A 5,672-nucleotide genomic window follows, 5' to 3' on the forward strand; every position below is an offset into this window, starting at 1 on the left:
GCCCTTACGCTTGCCAGGGAAGCACTTATTATTCCACTGAGCCATCTCCCCGGCCCCCCAAGTATATATTTTTAAAGAGGAATAATAAATCAGTACCTTATTAGCAATCCTAATATTTATATAATTTATCACTTTTTCTAGGATGTAAAGATCACATATGGACAATATATTTGTAGGACTCTTTTTTTTTAAGATATGAAACAGAGAATTAATAAACATGTCACTTTATTTTTATTTATTTATTTATTTTTTGGCGGAACTGGGGATTGAACTCAGGCCCTTGTGCTTGCCAGACAAGCGCTTGTTCTACTGAGCCATCTCCTCGGCCCATTTGTAGGACTCTTGAGGTTTCAGAGAATAAAATAGTGAAAATTCTTCACCTTTAACCATAAGACGGGGGGCCAGTGAGACAGCTCAAGGGTCTAAAGCTCCTGTTTAGGCAAGCTTAGGCAAGCATGCAGGGACCATGGTTCAATCTCCAGCACCACATGCTGCACCACATCACCAATTAGATAACAAAATAACAATAATGATAGTAAATAAATAGAACTGAGGAGCTGAGTGTGGATGTGTAGGCCTGTAATCCCAGCATTTCTAAGAGGCTGAGGCAGGAGCATTGAAAATTTGAACTCAACCTGGAAAGTATAGTTACCTTATGATACCCTACCTCAAAATTTTAAAAAATGAGGGCTGGCCAGATAGCTCAGTGGACTCAATCTCCTGCTTTGGCAGAGTGCAACAGTGGGGGTTTGATCCCCGGGGTGCGCGAGAGGTCAATTGAGAGTGGGCGTGGTGGCACGTGCCTGTAATCCCAGCACTTGGAAGGCTGAAAACAGGAGGATCACTATGAGTCCGATCTACACAGTGAGACCCTATAGACCCTGTCCTAAATTCTTTTTGTGTTTTTTTTTCCTGGTAGAACCAGGGATTGAACTCAGACCCTTGCACTTCCAGGGAAGCACTTATTCTATTGAGCCATCTCCCCAGTCCCAGCTCCTGCCCCCGCAAATTTTTTTTTATTACTATTTTTTTTTTAATAAAATTAAAAACTGTCTTAAAGGCTGAGGAAGTTACCCAGTATGAAGGCCCTGGGTTCAATCCCTAGAACCACAGTGAATTAATTAATTGACAGAGGCACAGGGGTTTTTGTTTGTTTGTTTGTTTTGTGGAACCAGGGATTGAACTCAGTCCCTTGCACTTGCCAGGGAAGCGCTTATTACACTGAGCCATCTCCCCAGCCCCCAACCCAGGGATTTTTAATGGCCCAACAAAGTCTTAGTATCATCTGCCCCATAATGAGTAAGGAAACACCAAAGTCTGTGCTGACACCTCTGTGACCCATCAGCCTTGCCCTGGTTCTGAAGACAAAGGAAGGAGGGCTGGGGGTATAGTTCAGTGTGGAGCATTGGCCCTCGGTTCTGTCCTCAGCACCAGGAATTTTTTAAAAAGAGAACTGAGGGGCGAAGTGTCAGAAGCTGCTGCCTGCCAGACCCCCAGTGGCTTCTCTCCAGCAGGCCTCTGCTGGAGCATGGCTCTGATGACCAGCACAGCAACCAAGCTGGAAGGCACTGGAAAGGTGGGAGTAGACAAAGGGCGGGGCAGGTGTGGTGGCACACGCATGCCTGTGGTCGCAGCATGCTGGGAGCTGAAGCAGGAGAGCTGCAAGTTAGAGCCCAGCCTGGGCAGCTAAGCAAATGATCAAGAACCTGCCTCAAAATTGGGGGCGTGGGGGCTAGGATGTAGATGAGTCTGAAGGCCCTGGGCAAATCCCAGCACTGGGGGCAGAAAAGAAAGAAGGAAACACAGGGGCTAGGGTGGTAACTCAGGAGTAGAAAAGTGCCTGGCTAGTGTGCATGGAAGTTTAAGGCTTTGGGTTCAATCCCAAGCCCTGGAAGAAGAGGAGGAGGGAGAGGGGGGAAGAAGAGGGGAGGTAGGAGAGGGAGGTGAATGGGAGGAGAAAGAAAAAGGGAGGGGAGGGAGGGGAAAGAGGAGGAGGAGGTTACTGTGAAGAGAAAAATACTGCAGTAAGATTGTCCTCATGCCCTAGTGCCAGGACTGAGGGGCTCAGCTGGTGCCAGTCTGCTCCTGGCTCCTCTGGGCTGCTCCACAATGCACTGGCAATGTCCCAGCCTCCTAAGAGGCCTTCTTTCTCTCTGGCCTCCTACCCTTCCTCTTCATTAAGCTCCACCCCCACGATAGCAGCACCTCTGCTGGAGAGTGTGTGTGCACTGTTGTGGTAATCAGTGGGCAGCTGTGGCCCAAGGATTCTAGTATGCAAGTACTTTGCTCAGCGCCCCACTGTTGAGGAGCATGATAAACTCTCACTGCTGGCTCAGTCCACTCCATGGAGGCATCCCACTGTCCAGCCTGTCTGTGTGCCCAACCTGTCCCTCAGGTCCCAGTGCTAGGAGGAGATCAACAGTGCCACAGTGTTCATGTTCCTGCACCCCCAAGTGTACTACCCATTGCAGCCCCAAAGCCCAGAACTAGCAATGAGCCACAGCTCTGCTCCCAGGAGAAGAGATGTCATTTTGCACAGGTAGATGTGTGGGAAACAGGCCACCTAGCCCTTGTCCTGGGGCAGCTCCAGGCAGCCCTGCACTCTGGGAACCTGTCCCCTGTGGGTGAGGGAGACCTGAGCAGTAAGAACAGAGTGCACCTTCTGGACTGCTCCACATGGCTCTTTGGCCTCCTGCCCACTGTGTCCTGTCCTCTCCATAACCAGCTGTAACTTGAGCACAGGGGTTTGGGTTTCTTGCCTATTCCAGCCTGCGCCTTTCCCATGTCCTCTCCACACCCTACCAGGTACATAGTAAAGGCATTTTTCTCAACGTCATCCTGAAGGAATCATTCAGAAATTCCTAGGTTTAGAAAGCTGTTATTTCTTGTTGTTTTTATTATGATATTATCTCATCCAAGAACTGCTACTAGGTGACAACAGAGAGTGAAGTTAGAAGCAACAAAATGGACCACCTGGGATGGGGGGTAAGGATGCCTTGGCTTAAAGGGAGACAGGGCCATAGAGTGTGGTGACCACAAGCACCACACTGGTGCCACGTAGCCTGGGGCTCATGGGTGGAAAAGGAACAATAAACAGAGAATTGCAGCAGGGATATGGCTCAGCAGCACAGCGTCTGCCTTCTGCCTCACAAGGGCCTGCTTTGCAAGCACAGCTTCTGAGTTAGAATCCCAGTACCAAGAAAGAGAGAAAGAAACAAAGAAAAAGAAAAGAGGATACCACTAGGAAGAATGTATGCAATGTGTTAATTATTGAAACTGTTCTACCAATTTGGTTTGAAACTGTCTCATTGCTATTTGTTTCTCAATAAAATTATGGAAAAAAAAAAAAAGAAAAGAGGAGAGGAGAAGAGAGGAAAGGAAAGAATTGTGGAGATTTTTGATATAGAAATACTGAAGAGAGGCTCTCTGGTCCTGCGCGCCTGTCAGCAACCATTCTTCCAGTGCAGCTAGCAGCGATCCAGACAAGATAGTGAAGGTTGGAGTCAATGGATTTGGCCGTATTGGACACCTGGTCACCAGGGCTGCTTTTAACTCTGGCAAAGTGGATGTTGTGGCCATCAGTGACCCCTTCATTGACCTCAACTCCATGATCTACATGTTGCAGTACAGTTCCAACCACGGCAAGTTCCACGGCAAGCTCGTCATCAATGGAAAGGCCATCGCCATCTTCCAAGAGCAAGATCCTACCAACATTAAGTGGGGTGATGCTGGTACTGAGTACGTGGTGCAGTACTCGTGTCTTTTTTTTTTTAATTTCATATTCTTTATGGACAGTCATCACTTGCCCCAACAGCCATCTGAAGCCAAAAGTCCAGGTTATTAAAAATCACAAAGTCGTACAAGTGTTCTCCTCCCAGAAACTGTGTTCCTTTTGTCTCCATGAAATGGGTCTGTCTGCAAAGCCTTGCACTGCCAACATGACCCACCGGGCTAACAGGCTCATCAAAGTAGGGGCACAGCTGTTCTGGGAGAACACAGATCTCTGGGAGTATGAAACCAGTGACTGTACACAAATAAGCCTTTGGGATAGCAGTAGGTTGCTATAAAGTTATTAGGCTCATTATTTAGGTTCACATTGCAGAAGACGGCGCCAAGCCAGTTGAAGAGCTCCGGAGCCCTGCAGGACCCCTCTGGCTGGCTCTCTGTGGAGCTTGCTGCTCCGCAGCTCAGGGCACTGCAGATTTCTCAGTGTGCTCACTGCCACTCTGGGCTGCCGCTCTTGAATCTGAAATTTGTGAAGTATGACATCAGTGTCGACTCTTCTGTACCTGTCTGATGCCAAGCCAAAAGGAAATCAAATTTCAATGTCTTCTTTTCTTTCAAGCACCAAGATACTCTTTCATACTTCTTGGAATGCAGGTTAAGGGCTAAATCCATCAAATCAATGGAAACAATGAATTTCATAATTTTCCTGCCAGAATACTGAGATGGACAACCTTGAAGTCCAGTTTCTTCATAAGTGTCTTTATCCAGTGATAAAATTAATTTCCCATTTGGTGGTAGTGCAACAATGTTATCTTCATCAATTTTTATACTGTACCTCTGTGCACAGCATGAACCTTTCTTCACAAAAGTGTTGATGAACTCACTTGTAATTAACTCATGAAGAGGTAAGTTCTTCACAGAGTAATAGGGTCCCATTTCCATGACCAGGCTTTTCAGTTCTTTTGATAGTAACCCACATTCCAGAATCAGGAAAGAAATTTTGTAATTGTGATAGTGCGTCTCCCTGAGATGCCAGTGGTGTGACTTGTCGTGGCCAAAGTTGGGCTTCTCGCAGACTAGTAAGTGCAGGGCGTCTCTCGAAGTCTGCGCGGAGTGGCCATGCTTGTGGTGATTTGGTGTGTCCCGCCCCTCCATGAGCTGGGTGAGCCAGTAGTCGTGTCTGCACCACCGTGGAGAAAGTCGGGGTTCACCTGAAGGGTGGTGCCAAAAGAATCATCGTCTCTGCCCCTTCTGCCGATGCCCCCGTGTTTGTGATGGGTGCGAATCACGGGAAGTAGGACAACTCCCTCAAGATTGTCAGCAATGTCTCCTGTACCACCAACTGCTTAACCCCGCTGGCCAAGGTCATCCATGCATGACTTCAGCAACATGGGGGGATTCATGACCACAGTCTACACCGTCACTGCCACCCAGAAGACAGAGGACAGTGGACAGCCCCTCTGGGAAGCTGTGATGTGATGACCGCGGGGCTGCTCAGAACATCATCCCTACATCCACTGGCTCTGCCAAGGCCGTGGGCAAGGTCATCCTGCAGCTGAACAAGCTCACAGGCGGCTGGGGAGGTGGCTCAGTGGAATAAGCGCTTCCCTGGCAAGTGCAAGGATCTGAGTTCAATCCCCAGTTCCGCAAAAAAAAAGAACCTCACAGGCATGGCCTTCCATGTGCCCGCTCCCAACATGTCAGTGGTGGATCTGACCTGCTGCCTGGAGAAAGTGGCTAAATACGATGACATCAAGAAGGTGGTGAAGCAGGCATCAGATGGTCCCCTCAAAAGCATCCTGGACTATACTGAAGACCAGGTTGTGTCTTGTGACTTCAAAAGTGGCATCTACTGTTCCAGCTTTGACACTGGGGCTGGCATCACCCTGAATGACCACTTGGGTTTGTTTTTTTTTTTGTTCTGTTTTGTTTTCATCTGAGACAGA

At 48.2% G+C, this 5,672-nt stretch overlaps 1 protein-coding gene and 1 pseudogene across 1 annotated transcript in view; one reads left to right on the forward strand and one right to left on the reverse strand.

Annotated features, from left to right (window-relative positions):
- The window catches only part of LOC101567871 (solute carrier family 2, facilitated glucose transporter member 3), a 121,598-nt gene that overhangs the window by 25,846 nt on the left and 90,080 nt on the right, over positions 1-5,672 (forward strand). The window lies entirely within an intron of this gene.
- On the reverse strand, positions 3,786-4,847 carry LOC101590581 (annotated as a pseudogene).

The sequence above is a fragment of the Octodon degus genome, unplaced genomic scaffold, assembly GCF_000260255.1.
Source record: "Octodon degus isolate 3935 unplaced genomic scaffold, OctDeg1.0 scaffold00288, whole genome shotgun sequence".
Classification (NCBI taxonomy): domain Eukaryota; kingdom Metazoa; phylum Chordata; class Mammalia; order Rodentia; family Octodontidae; genus Octodon; species Octodon degus.